Below are 15,729 nucleotides of genomic sequence, written 5' to 3' on the forward strand. Positions count from 1 at the left end.
ACCTTTCCCGCCTTACCGGTCGAAGCGCCCAAGCGCCGCCGCCTCTACCCCGTAGCCGCTTCCTTCTCCCTCTCTGGCACAGTCATGCTCTCTTTCACCTCTGTAGCCTTCGCCGCCAACCTTCCACATCCCTTGTTCTTGTTTGTCCCACTCTTCCCAGTATACCCACCCATGGGTAGGGCCGCAATCGTAGGATGCCCCTATCATCTCCGCGTCGCGTCGTACCGCATACACTAGGTATCGAGGACTCCAAGAACTCAGTTGGATCCTCCACCGTCCAGTTCGGCGTCTCAGAGCCCGTAGCGTCGGTTCTCGCCTCCGTTGCAGCGGGTGTCTCTACCCCGTCACTGTGCAGGTAGTGTGGATCTTGTTGATGTCATCATCTGGTGCTCATAGTCTTGAACTCCACCACATGCCGCTACACCGGCGACACCGAGTCCATCAAGAAGAACCTCCTTGCTAACGGTGTCCACGACATGTACCACGACTGCAGCCTATCCATCATCGCATATGTTGTCCAAGCGCACTATGGTGGGCGTCCTACGACATGGCGCATCACAGGCCGCATATGTTCCGAGAGCTCCTGCCCTTATGGTCATGCCGAAGCATGCCGGTGCGGCCGTGATCGTGACTATAACCTTGGACACTATCAAGACACACCTCCAGTTCATGGAAACCGATGGGACTGTGGCGCAGCTCACTGCTACACGCGCGGACAACACTGGCCCTCATCACTAACACGCCACTGTCCAGGCATCACTAATGAGCATTATCACCAACTGGTCGCCTCGGGCGCGTCAGTTATTAGCTCTTTGGGGTTCGGCAACATGCTTATCACAAACCGGTCTAAAAATGACCGCTCTATGATATTGTGTTCCTGAGGAAAAAATTGGCCAATATTTGTCATTGACCGGCTACATTATTTGACCCATCTGAGTTCATCTATTAAATCCGACCCTTCGTGTTTCCCGCCGTGAGTGTTGTTGTGTACTTGGGTTGTTATATCCATCCCATACTACCCATCTCCAATGCAAACCCTCCTTGCCGTCGCCAGTGGCAGAGGACAAAAATAAATTAAGTTGGGGCGTACTATAAAACACAAAAATGTTTGAAGCAAAATCAAACTTTTTCTATACATGTTAACAATGAAAATAATTACTTCTATGTGATGTAAATGGCAAGAACCAAATATAATGGAAGTGCAAACATATTTACATAGAAACAACCTTTTTTTTCAAACAGTCACCTGGGGGACTAAAAGGCACCAGAGTTTACAAGTTGCGAGATGACAGGAACTCACACCATAGACCGGCGTGGCCTTTTAACGTCTCAGACTTGAGATGGTGTGACCAAATAATTAAATCATCAATGATAGAGGCTATAGAACTATTTGCATCAATCTTTAAATCTTGGAAGACTTCTTGTTCCTTGCATCCTAAATATTCAACAAAATAAGAAGCAACATGAAGGGGCGGACAGAGCTGGGCAGGACCTGCGGCATGGGAGTGGAGAAGAGATCTGCGGAGGGTTGGAACACGGGCATAGACCTGTTGTCTGTCAAATCCTGCGAGCAGCCGGGCATGAGAAAAATAGGTGGTCTTGGTCCTGCATTGCCTGATTGCATCTTGGGCAAACGTCTGAATCCAAAATGGTCTTCTTGTGCAGGTTATTCCTTGTGTTCAAATGATCAAGGTAGAAAAGCCAGCCAAAGATCATAGCTTGTTTTGAAATCTTGATTCCCAGATTTCAGCAACTAGAGGGTCTGTGAGCTAGTCAGAAAGAGTGTGTAAGCTCCATGAGTGGAGAAGGCATCCCCATTAAGCAACCGCCGAGTGTCTGGGACTTGGGAGGGAGCAACATCCTGCAAAAAAGAGTTTAGAGAGACAAGCTCTGTGACCGTAGTAGAGGTTAGTCGATTACAAAGAGCAAGTTCGATTCCATCCTGCAAAATAATGGTTGTCGGTGTCAAAACCGGCGGATCTCGGGTAGGGGGTCCCGAACTGTGCGTCTAGGATCGATGGTAACAGGAGATAGGGGACACGATGTTTACCCAGGTCCGGGCCCTCTCTATGGAGGTAATACCCTACTTCCTGCTTGATTGATCTTGATGAATATGAGTATTACAAGAGTTGATCTACCACGAGATCGTAATGGCTAAACCCTAGAAGTCTAGCCTGTATGACTATGGTCATGAATGTGTCATATCCGGACTACACCCTCCGGTTTATATAGACACCGGGGGGATCTAGGGTTACAGAGAGTCGGTTACATAAGAAGGAATCTTCATAATCGGTCGCCTAGCTTGCCTTCCACGCCAAGGAGAGTCCAATCCGGACACGGGTATAGTCTTCAGTCTTCATGTCTTCTCAGCCCATCGGTCCGGCCCAATGGATAATAGGTCAGACGCCCGAGGACCCCTTAGTCCAGGACTCCCTCAGTAGCCCCTGAACCTGGCTTCAATGACGAGGAGTCCGGCGTGCAGATTGTCTTCGGCATTGCAAGGCGGGTTCCCCTTTCCGAACTCCAAGATAGTCTTCAGATGTAATGATTGTATCCGGACCTGTATACACAACTGCAGAGGATATAATATTTCACGAGCTCAATCCACTGATAATTTTTGGTAATATGACATCCCGCCTGCTTAGCCATTATTTTCGAGCCGTTAGCGGGCCCACCGTCCCACGTCTCGAGATGTGGTTTTATGGGTATGTCTTATCCAAGCGGAGATCGTGTCTCCCCTTCTTTAGGGGATCTTTGCCAACCCAGACGTGGGTAATCCAACCGTCGCTTGGGTACAACTCCTAGGGATAGGCAAGTTTCGAGGCCCAGGAGGAGACGTTTGAAATTTGCAGCCCTTATATAGGGGTATAGACCCGTCTTTTTCTTTCACGCTGGCTTCTCCCACGACCCGTGCTACCCCGAGTTCCAACACCCGGGTCTCGGTTGCCTCAAGCCCCAATCATGTCCGGATCCGGCCGTCAAGGACGGTGGGTAGCTTCTTCTGTCACAGAGGGAGATATCGCCAAGCTTCGGTCGGCGAGGTACCTGACCGCAGAAATCCATCATCGGCTTCCTACCGAGGGGCAGGTCATTCCCACCCCCAGATCCGGCAAGAGGGTCGTGTTCGTATCCCACTTTCTTCATGGTTTAGGGCTTGCACTTAACCCCTTTGTCCGAGGGCTCATGTTCTATTACGGGCTAGATTTTCATGATCTGGCCCCGGACTCTATTCTTCTTATCTCGACGTTTATCGTCACGTGCGAAGCTTTTCTCCGAACTCCTCCGTACTTTGGTTTGTGGCTCAAGACTTTTGATGTGAAGCCGCAAGCGATAGAAGGGGAGCAAGCTGAGTGCGGTGGCGCTACTGTGAGCAAGCTTGCTAGCGCTGTTTGGCTGAAAGGATCCTTCTCCGGATCTTTCGATTTATGGCAGTAGGGGTGGTTCTATATCACCAAGCCCCGTGGCTCCAAGTGGGCAGCTACGCCTGCCTTCCGATCCAGCCCACCAATTCAGCTTGCTTCGTGGATTAACAAGGGGCTGGATTGGGGATCAACGAATGATGTGTGAACTATGCAAAGTCGCATCCGAAGCCTCGTTGAGAGGGACATCGACATAGCCAACGTCGTTCAAGTAATGCTAGTTCGTCGGACCCTGCCGTGCCAGCGACGGCCTCTCCGCCTGTGGGAGTTCAATCCGGAAGGGCCGTGGACTCTTCAACACTTCTTCGGCACAATGCACGAAGGAATGTGGAGGTTATTTCGGGAAACGAAGGCAATGGCCGGACACCACCGAAGATGTCGGCCTAGACTGTAACCATCGGGATACCCCGGTAAGTACCCGTTTACCGAATACCTTATAGTCAGATGCCCAGTGGCAAGATACCAATAGTATCATCCTTTTTTCAGGGCTAGATAAAGAAGGTAGAACGGATTAGGTGTCCGGATCCCCTTCCCGAAGACTCGGCTACTCATGTGTTAACAAGGATGCTGGTCTCGGCGCCATACCGGGCATTAGCGGGGGAGGGTGAGAAGACCCAAGATGACCTTGGTTCCGGAGGTAAGTCGGACACTGGGTCCGAGAAATCGACCTTTCCTCGCCCGAAGACGGAGGCGGAAAAGGACCCAGTATCCCTTCTCCAAGCAGGAGGAAAAGGGCCGCCTCCGAAGATTGGGAGGGGCGGTCTTCCAAGAAGAGCAAGGTGCCACCATCGAGCGGCTTGGGTTTGGAAGCCGACGCCGTTAAACAGCTCCAACAAGGGAATAAGCCCTCTGCCAAACCGTAAGTGAATCCGGAGTATTTTGATAGCGTCCCGCTCCGTTGCTGTTACCGTAACGCGTTCATGCATTTTTACAAGTCGGCCCAGAGTTTTTCTGGGCAATCCTCTTCTTCGGGAAGTCTCCTCCCCGAGATGATGGAGAGCGAAACGCCTCCTCCAACCTCTTCGCCCAATAAGGCGGATGACTCCGAAGTGTCATCGCGGAGGGTCCCTTTAGACCAGGGAAAAAAAGAGGCAGTACCCGAAGGTGGACCTCTGACCATCCGGGAGTCCGGGGCCGATGATAACAAAGGCCCCGGATTGTCTGGTTCACAGCTGACAGTGATTTTGGAGATGGGTGAATAGATTCCTTCAAAGGATGATTGTGCTTTTGGAGCAGCTTCTGGGGACCTGGAGACTCCGGGTATATTCTGGGACATGTTGCGGAAAGCATCTGTCTCGGGGGAGCAGCGTACCTTGATGGGTACAGTGATTGAGAAGGTTTTGTCTGCGAAAAGCAGATTAAATGAAGCCTTCGCGAGCCTACTGAAAGGCTTCGAGGTTTGTGACATAATGTTTTCAGCTATGTTTCATTTGTGAAGATGCGCCAGTGTATAGGTAGTAGCCCCTGAGACTCGGGTTGAGGACTAACCTGATAAACTTTGAACACAGGCTGCTTCCCCCTTGGCCACTTCCCGGACTATGGAAATTGCCGAGCTGCAGCGGAAGATTGATGCGGCAGGGGATGATCTTGCATTAATCAATATGCGTCTTGACGAGTCGCAAGGTATGTATTCGGTGCAATCCGTATATATTTTTATGGTATAAGCATGACGCTAAAATCTATATGCTGGAGTATGTGTGGCTGTAGATGGTGCTGCCGCCGTTGAAGTTCTTCGAGCGGAGCTGGCCCAGGCCAAGGAGCGGGCCCGGCGTAGCAATGCTGCTGCCGAAAAGGCATCGGCCGAGCTGAAAGCGGCACAAGCAGCACGGTGCCAGGACGAGGAGAAGATATCCATGGTGGCACTTGAACTGCAAAATGCCACTGGCCGCTGTGAACTTCTGGAGAAGGAGAATAAAGCCTTAACGGCTGAACTGGACAAGGCCTCACGAGAGGCGAGGGAAGCGCGATTGGAATCCAGAGCAGTCCGTGAGGAGGTTCGGCAGGCTAGGGAGATTGCGGCTGGAAAGCCATTTCTGCTGCAGACTAAGTTCGGTGACCCAAACTATGCGCAGCTTAACCAAGTGTGGAGTTCTCCGGACGAGTTCTTGGACTTGCCGAAGAGTTCTGCCGATGCGGCGCGATATTACCAAGCGCGAGATGGGTATGCAACGGAGAAGCTTTTTTGGTCGCAGTTTGGCGCGTCAAAGCACCCTCTGTTGCTTAATGAACAGCTGTCCCAATGGGCCGAACTTCATAGGATATCCGGCGCTGCCATGAAGGATGTCATAATCCGGTTGTGGCCAACCGAGCCTGTTCCGAATAGCTATTTCGGTTTGGTGCAGAGGCTTGTTGACACGGTGCCGCGTATCGACACTGTGAAGCGGTCAACGTGCATTGAGGGTGCATGGATGGCTTTTGCCCGAGTCAAGACGTTCTAGGGGAAAATGAAGGCCATCGGTGTTGCGACGAAGAGTCCACCCAAAGGCAAGGACCGTCCGGAACCGGAGCATTATTTTGAAGACGTCCTAGAGGCCGCCCGCTTAATAGAGGGTCAGGGCTCGAAAGACATAATGTTCGAGTGAGATGTATGGGAATTGTAAAAGACAATTTTATAGTTAATCTATTTTTATGTTTTGCTCAAAAGCTTCAATTCCTCATGTGCGGCCGTTTTAGTATAATCTGAAACTTTTCCAATCGTCGGCTTCAGCCCCCTCGTAGGAAGTACGAGGGTGTTCGGGAAAGCATTTAATCACTCTTTATCCAACGTCTTGGTCCATGAAGGAGGTGATAATGCGGCGAACCAGGCCATCGGACTATAGGGCGTTAACACTTTCACTTAGCCATAGGAGTTTTATGGCGGGACTACGACATAGCCCCTGGTGTGTATGCGGCGTATGGTGCCTTACATATTTGATCTGAAAAAGATCCTTCGTGCGACACGGAGAATCGCTAAAGATTCCAAGAAGTCGTCAAGTGGTTGACCAGCTCACGCCGCATCATGACAGTCAGTTTTCGGCTTTCTCTACCGAGGTGCTCGTCCGGTTTAGACCAGGGCACAATCGCAGTAGTTCTCCCTTTACTACCCTAGCCGATAGAGCGGAACGTAGGGTAGTAAGCACAGGAGCTGGGCAACCCAACTATTGACCCAAGACAATGATTCGGAGCTGATGCATATAAGGCCAAACTTGCGACGCCGAAGTACGCTGTAGAGTTGTTCAGGCTTTTGCTGGCAACTCATTTGTTCCCATACCGAGCCCCTGGCAGTTTATGCCAAGGTATATCTGTGAAACAACCATGTGAGCCGTACTCAGTGGCAAGACAACACGGATGATTAGTTCAGATACTATTTACTTGGAACTGGGCAATATGCCAATGATTACTTATGATATATATAAAAGCCATCCTCCCGGCTATTTGACATGCTCGGGGTCGTAGGAGGAGGAACAGGCATAGTACAGGCTCAAAAAAATAGAGAGTGCGGTCTACGAAAGTTATTTTGGACCTCCTGTCACACGTCTGCGCCGCCAGTCCTCGGTGGGGGGAATCCTTTGTTGGAAATATGCCCTAGAGGCAATAATAAAATGGTTATTATTATATTTCCTTGTTCATGATAATTGTCTATTGTTCATGCTATAATTATATTAACCGGAGACTGTAATACATGTGTGAATACGTAGACCACAATATGTCCCTAGTAAGCCTCTAGTTGACTAGCTCGTTGATCAATAGATGGTTACGGTTTCCTAACCATGGACATTGGATGTCGTTGATAACGGGATCACATCATTAGGAGAATGATGTGATGGACAAGACCCAATCCTAAGCATAGCACAAGATCGTGTAGTTCGTCTGCTAAAGCTTTTCTAATGTCAAGTATCATTTCCTTAGACCATGAGATTGTGCAACTCCCGGATACCGTAGGAATGCTTTGGGTGTGCCAAACGTCACAACATAACTGGGTGGCTATAAAGGCACACTACGGGTATCTCCGAAAGTGTCTGTTGGGTTGGCACGAATCGAGACTGGGATTTGTCACTCCGTGTGACGAAGAGGTATCTCTGGGCCCACTCGGTAGGACATCATCATAATGAGCTCAATGTGACCAAAGAGTTGATCACGGGATGATGTGTTGCGGAACGAGTAAAAGTGACTTGCCGGTAACGAGATTTAACGAGGTATTGGGATACCGACGATCGAATCTCGGGCAAGTAACGTACCGATTGACAAAGGGAATTGTATACATGATTGATTGAATCCCCGACATCATGGTTCATCCGATGAGATCATCGTGGAACATGTGGGAGCCAACATGGGTATCTAGATCCCGCTGTTGGTTATTGTCCAGAGAGCTGTCTCGATCATGTCTGCATGATTCCCAAACCCGTAGGGTCTACACACTTAAGGTTCGGTGACGCTAGAGTTGTTATGGGAATTAGCGTGCAGTTACCGAATGTTGTTCGGAGTCCCGGATGAGATTCCGGACGTCACGAGGAGTTCCGGAATGGTCCGGAGGTAAACATTTATATATGGGAAGTCCTATTTTGGCCACCAGAAAATGTTTGGTATTTTTTGGTATTGTACCAGGAAGGTTCTAGAAGGTTCCGGAGTGGGGCCCACCTGCATGGGGGGACCCACATGAACGTGGGTAGTGGGGGCAAGGCCCCACACCCCTGGTCAAGGCGCACCAAGATCCCCCCTTAGAAGGAATAAGATCATATCCCGAAGGGATAAGATCAAGATCCCTAAAAAAGGGGATAACAATCGGCGGGGAAGGGAAATGATGGGATTTCTTTCCCCCACCTTTGCCAATGCCCCAATGGACTTGGAGGGCAAGAAACCAGCCCCCTCCACCCCTATATATAGTGGGGAGGCGCATGGGAGCCGCACCCCTTCCCCTGGCGTAGCCCTCTCCCTCCCCAACACCTCCTCCGCCTCCGTAGTGCTTGGCGAAGCCCTGCCGGAGAACTGCAAGCTCCACCACCACGCCGTCGTGTTGCCGAAGGTCTCCCTCAACTTCTCCTCTCACCTTGATGGATCAAGAAGGAGGAGACGTCCCCAGGCTGTACGTGTGTTGAACGCGGAGGCGCCGTTGTTCGGCGCTTAGATCGGAATCAACCGCGATCTGAATCGCTGCGAGTACGACTCCTTCATCCGCATTCTTGTAACGCTTCCGCATCGCGATCTTCAAGGGTATGAAGATGCACTCCTCTCTCTCTCGTTGATAGTCTCTCCATAGATTGATCTTGGTGATGCGTAGAAATTTTTTAATTTCTGCAACGATCCCCAACAGTGGTATCAGAGCTAGGTCTATGCGTAGTTTCTATGCACGAGTAGAACACAAGTTGTTGTGGGCGTCGATTTTGTCAATTTACTTGCCATTACTAGTTTTATCTTGATTCGACGGCATCGTGGGATGAAGCGGCCCGGACCGACCTTACACGTACGCTTACGTGAGACAGGTTTGCACCGACTGACATGCACTAGTTGCATAAGGTGGCTAGCGGGTGTCTGTCTCTCCCACTTTAGTCGGATCAGATTCGATGAAAAGGGTCCTTATGAAGGGTAAATAGAAATTGGCATATCACGTTGTGGTTTTGGCGTAGGTAAGAAACGTTCTTGCTAGAAACCTTTAGCAGCCACGTAAAAACTTGCAACAACAATTAGAGGACATCTAACTTGTTCTTGCAGCATATGCCGTGTGATGTGATATGGCCAAAAGGATGTGATGAATGATATATGTGATGTATGAGATTGATCATGTTCTTGTAATAGGAATCACGACTTGCATGTCGATGAGTATGACAACCGGCAGGAGCCATAGGAGTTGTCTTAATTTGTTATATGACCTGCGTGTCAATGAAAACGCCATGTAATTACTTTACTTTATTGCTAACTGTTAGCCATAGTAGTAGAAGTAATAGTTGGCGAGACAACTTCATGAAGACACGATGATGGAGATCATGATGATGGAGATCATGGTGTCATGCCGGTGATGATGATGATCATGGCGCCCCGAAGATGGAGATCAAAAGGAGCAAAATGATATTGGCCATATCATGTCACTATTTGATTGCATGTGATGCTTATCATGTTTTTACATCTTATTTGCTTAGAACGACGGTAGCATAAATAAGATGATCCCTCATAAAATTTCAAGAAAGTGTTCCCCCTAACTGTGCACCGTTGCGAATGTTCGTTGTTTCGAAGCACCACGTGATGATCAGGTGTGATAGATTCTAACGTTCGCATACAACGGGTGTAAGCCAGATTTACACATGCAAAACACTTAGGTTGACTTGACGAGCCTAGCATGTACAGACATGGCCTCGGAACACAAGAGACCGAAAGGTCGAACATGAGTCGTATAGTGGATACGATCAACATGAAGATGTTCACCGATGATGACTAGTCCGTATCACGTGATGATCGGACACGGCCTAGTTGACTCGGATCATGTATCACTTAGATGACTAGAGGGATGTCTATCTGAGTGGGAGTTCATTAAATAATTTGATTAGATGAACTTAATTATCATGAACATAGTCAAAAGGTGTTTGCAAATTATGTCGTAGCTCACGCTTTGGTTCTACTGTTTTAGATTTGTTCCTAGAGAAAATTTAGTTGAGAGTTGACAGTAGCAATTATGCGGACTGGGTCCGTAAACTGAGGATTATCCTCATTGCTGCGCAAAAGGATTATGTCCTTAATGCACCGCTCAGTGTGCTGAACCTCGAACGTCGGTTGTGGATGTTGCGAACATCTGACATACACGTTTTGATGACTACATGATAGTTCAGTGCGTAATGCTAAATGGTTTAGAATTGAGGCACCAAAGACGTTTTTGAAACATCGCAGAACATATGAGATGTTCCAAGGACTGAAATTGGGATTTCAGGCTAGTGCCCACGTCAAGAGGTATGAGACCTCTGACAAGTTTCTTAAGCCTGCAAACTAAGGAGAAAAGCTCAATCGTTGAGCATGTGCTCAGATTGTATGAGTACTACAATCGCTTGAATCAAGTGGGAGTTAATCTTCCAGATGAGATAGTGATGGTTCTCCAAAGTCACTACCACCAAGCTGCTAGAGCTTCGTGATGAACTATAACATACCAGGGATAGATATGATGATCCTTGAGCTATTTGCGACACCGCAGAAGTAGAAATCAAATAGGAGCATCAATTGTTGATGGTTAGTAAAACCAATAGTTTCAAGAAGGGCAAGGGCAAGAAAGGGATACTTCATGAAACGGCAAATCAGTTGCTGCTCTAGTCAAGAAACCCAAGGTTGAACCCAAACCCGAGACTAAGTGCTTCTGAAATAAGGGGAACGGTCACTGAAGCAGAACTACCCTAGATACTTGGTAGATGAGAAGGCTGGCAAGGCCGAAAGAAGTATATTGGATATACATTATAATGTGTACTTTACTAGTACTCCTAGTAGCACCAGGGTATTAAAATACCGGTTCGGTTGCTAAGTGTTAGTAACTCGAAATAAAAAGCTACAGAATAAACGGAGACTAGCTGAAGGTGAGATGACGATATGTGTTGGAAGTGTTTCCAAGGTTGATGTGATCAAGCATCACATGCTCCCTCTACCATCGAGATTGGTGTTAAACCTAAATAATTGTTATTTGGTGTTTGCGTTGAGCATAGACATGATTGGATTATGTTTATCGCAATACAGTTATTCATTAAAGGAGAATAATGGTTACTCTGTTTATCTGAATAATACCTTCAATGGTCTTGCACCTAAAATGAATGGTTTATTGAATCTCGATCGTAGTGATACACATGTTCATGCCAAAAGATATAAGATAGTAATGATAGTACACATACTTGTGGCACTGCCATTTGAGTCATATTGGTATAAAATGCATGAAGAAGCTCCATGTTGATGGATCTTTGGACTCACACATTTTTTTAAGTTTGAGACATGCGAACCATGTCTATTGGTTTATACGCATGAAGAAACTCCATGCAGATGGATCGTTTGGACTCACTTGATTTTGAATCACTTGAGACATGCAAATCATACCACATGGGCAAGATGACTGAAAGGCCTCGTTTTCAGTGAGATGAAACAAGAGAGCAACTTGTCGGAAGTAATACATTTGATGTGTGCAATCCAATGAGTGCTGAGGCACGCAGTGAATATCGTTATGCTCTTACTTCACAGATGATTTGAGTAGATTCTAAGTATATTTACTTGATGAAACACCAGTCTGAATTATTGAAAGGTTCAAGTAATTTCAGAGTGAAGTTGAAGATCGTCGTGACAAGAAGATAAAATGTCTATGATATGATCATAGAGATGAATATCTGAGTTACGTGTTTGGTACACAATTAAGACATTGTGGAAATTGTTTCACAACTAATGCCGCCTGGAACACCATAGTGTGATGGTGTGTCCGAACATCATAGCTGCACCCTATTGGATGTGGTGCAAACCATGATGTCTCTTATCGAATTACCACTATCGTTTACGGGTTAGGCATTAGAGACAACCGCATTCACTTTAAATAGGGCACCACGTAATTCCGTTGAGATGACACTGTATGAACTATGGTTTAGAAAAACCTAAGCTGTCATTTCTTAAAAGTTTGGGGCTGCAACGCTTATGTGAAAAGGGTTTAGCCTGATAAGCTCGAACCCAAAGCGGATAAATGCATCTTCATAGGACACCCAAAACAGTTTGGTATACCTCCTATTTCGGATCCGGAAGCAAAAGTGATTGTTTCTAGAAACAAGTCCTTTCTCGAGGAAAAGTTTCTCTCGAAAGAATTGGGTGGGAGGATGGTGGAGACTTGATGAGGTTATTGAACCGTCACTTCAACCAGTGTGTAGCAGGGCACAAGAAGTTGTTCCTGTAGCGCCTGCACCAATTGAAGTGGAAGCTGATGATAGTGATCATGAAACTTCGGATCAAGTCACTACCAAACCTCGTAGGTCGACAAGGATGCATACTATTTCAGAGTGGTACGTAATCCTGTCTTGGAGGTCATGTTGCTAGACAACAATGAACCTACGAGATATGGAGAAACGATGGTGGGCCCAGATTCCGACAAATGGCTCGAGGCCATAAAATCCGAGAGGATCCATGTGTGAAAACAAAGTATAGACTTTGGAAGAACTACTTGATGGTCGTAAGGCTATTGGGTACAGATGGATTTTAAAAGGAAGACAGACAATGATGGTAAGTATCACCATTAAGAAAGCTTGACTTGTCGTTAAGATGTTTTCCGACAAGTTCAAGGAGTTGACTGCGGTGAGACTTTCTCACTCATAGCAATGCTAAGAGTCTGTTGGAATTGTATTAGCAGTTACTGCATTATTTATGAAATCTTGCAGATAGGATGTCAAAACATTGTTTCCTCGACAATTTTCTTGAGGAAAGGTTGTATGTGATACAACCAGAAGGTTTTTGTCAATCCTAAAAGATGCTAACAAGTATGCAAAGCTCCAGCAATCCTTCTAAGGACTGGAGTAAGCATCTCGGAGTTGGAATATACGCTTTGATGAGATGGTCAAAGATTTTGGGTTTATACAAAGTTTATGAGAAACTTGTATTTCCAAAGAAGTGAGTGGGAGCACTATAGAATTTCTAATGAGTATATGTTGTTGACATATTGTTGATCAGAAATGATGTAGAATTTCTGGAAAGCATATAGGGTTATTTGAAAAGTGTTTTTCAATGGAAAAACTAGATTAAGCTACTTGAACATTGAGCATCAAGATCTATAAGGATAGATAAAAAACCGCTTAATAGTACTTTCAAATGAATACATACCGTGACAAGATTTTGAAGGAGTTCAAATAAGATCAGCAAAGAAGGAGTTCTTGGCTGTGTTATAAGGTGTGAGCATTGAGTGAGACTCAAGATCTAACCACGGCAGAAGAGAGAGAAAGGACGAAGGTCGTCCCCTATGCTTTAGACGTAGGCTCTATAGTATGCTATGCTGTGTACCGCACCTGAAGTTTACCTTGCCATGAGTCAATCAAGGGGTACAAAAGTGATCTAGGAATGGATCACATGACAGCGGTCAAACTTATCCTTAGTAACTAGTGGACTAAGGAATTTTCTCGATTATGGAGGTGGTAAAAGAGTTCGTCGTAAAGGGTTACGTCGATGCAAACTTTGACACTAATCCGGATGACTCTGAGTAGTAAACCGGATTCGTATAGTAGAGCAGTTATTTGGAATAGCTCCAAGTAGCGCATGGTAGCTGCATCTACAAGATGACAAAGATATTTGTAAAGCACACACGGATCTGAAAGGTTCAGACCCGTTGACTAATAACCTCTCTCACAAGCGAGATATGATCAAACCCCATGGGTGTTGGATTCACTACAATCACATAGTGATGTGAACTAGATTATTGACTCTAGTGCAAGTGGGATACTGTTGGAAATATGCCCTAGAGGCAATAATAAAATGGTTATTATTATATTTCCTTGTTCATGATAATTGTCTATTGTTCATGCTATAATTGTATTAACCGGAGACTGTAATACATGTGTGAATATGTAGACCACAATATGTCCCTAGTAAGCCTCTAGTTGACTAGCTCGTTGATCAATAGATGGTCACGGTTTCCTGACCATGGACATTGGATGTCGTTGATAACGGGATCACATCATTAGGAGAATGATGTGATGGACAAGACCCAATCCTAAGCATAGCAAAGATCATGTAGTTCGTCTGCTAAAGCTTTTCTAGTGTCAAGTATCATTTCCTTAGACCATGAGACTGTGCAACTCCCAGATACCGTAGGAATGCTTTGGGTGTGCCAAACGTCACAACGTAACTGGGTGGCTATAAAGGCACACTATGGGTATCTCCGAAAGTGTCTGTTGGGTTGGCACGAATCGAGACTGGGATTTGTCACTCCATGTGACGGAGAGGTATCTCTGGGCCCACTCGGTAGGACATCATCATAATGAGCTCAATGTGACCAAAGAGTTGATCACGGGATGATGTGTTATGGAACGAGTAAAAGTGACTTGCCGGTAACGAGATTGAACGAGGTATTGGGATACCGACGATCGAATCTCGGGCAAGTAACGTACCGATTGACAAAGGGAATTGTATACAGGATTGATTGAATCCCCGACATCGTGGTTCATCTGATGAGATCATCGTGGAACATGTGGGAGCCAACATGGGTATCCAGATCCCGCTGTTGGTTATTGGCCAGAGAGCTGTCTCGGTCATGTCTGCATGATTCCCGAACCCGTAGGGTCTACACACTTAAGGTTCGGTGACGCTAGAGTTGTTATGGGAATTAGTGTGCAGTTACGGAATGTTGTTCGGAGTCCTGGATGAGATCCCGGACGTCACGAGGAGTTCCGGAATGGTCCAGAGGTAAAGATTTATATATGGGAAGTCCTATTTTGGCCATCGAAAAATGTTTGGGATTTTTCGGTATTGTACCGGGAAGGTTCTAGAAGGTTCCAGAGTGGGGCCCACCTGCATGGGGGACCCACATGAACGTGGGTTGTGGGGTCAAGGCCCCACACCCCTGGTCAAGGCGCACCAAGATCCTCCCTTAGAAGGAATAAGATCATATCCCGAAGGGATAAGATCAAGATCCCTAAAAAAGGGGGATAACAATCGGTGGGGAAGGGAAATGATGGGATTTCTTTCCCCCACCTTTGCCAATGCCCCAATGGACTTGGAGGGCAAGAAACCACCCCCTCCACCCCTATATATAGTGGGGAGGCGCATGGGAGCCGCACCCCTTCCCCTGGCGCAACCCTCTCCCTCCCCAACACCTCCTCCGTAGTAGTAGTGCTTGGCGAAGCCCTGCCGGAGAACTGCAAGCTCCACCACCACGCCGTCGTGCTGCTGGAGCTCTCCCTCAACTTCTCCTCTCCCCTTGCTTGATCAAGAAGGAGGAGACGTCCCCGGGCTGTACGTGTGTTGAACGCGGTGGCGCCGTTGTTCGGCGCTTAGATTGGAATCAACCGCGATCTGAATCGCTGCGAGTATGACTCCTTCATCCGCGTTCTAATAACGCTTCCGCATCTCGATCTTCAAGGGTATGAAGATGCACTCCCCTCTCTCTCGTTGATAGTCTCTCCATAGATTGATCTTGGTGATGCGTAGAATTTTTTTAATTTCTGCAACGATCCCCAACATCCTTGATGGAAATAGCCCCTTAGGTGAGTGTACAGATCCGGACTCCGAGAGAGCCAGTTTCAGATGTTTATCCTATTCGCCACCTATTTTTAAAGGATAGATAAGGAGGAAATAAAGAGAAACTAAATAATAATAATAAAAGTTACTGGGGTGCTTGCAGGCTTGTCTGTAT

The sequence above is a fragment of the Aegilops tauschii genome, chromosome 5, assembly GCF_002575655.3.
Source record: "Aegilops tauschii subsp. strangulata cultivar AL8/78 chromosome 5, Aet v6.0, whole genome shotgun sequence".
Lineage (NCBI taxonomy): Eukaryota > Viridiplantae > Streptophyta > Magnoliopsida > Poales > Poaceae > Aegilops > Aegilops tauschii.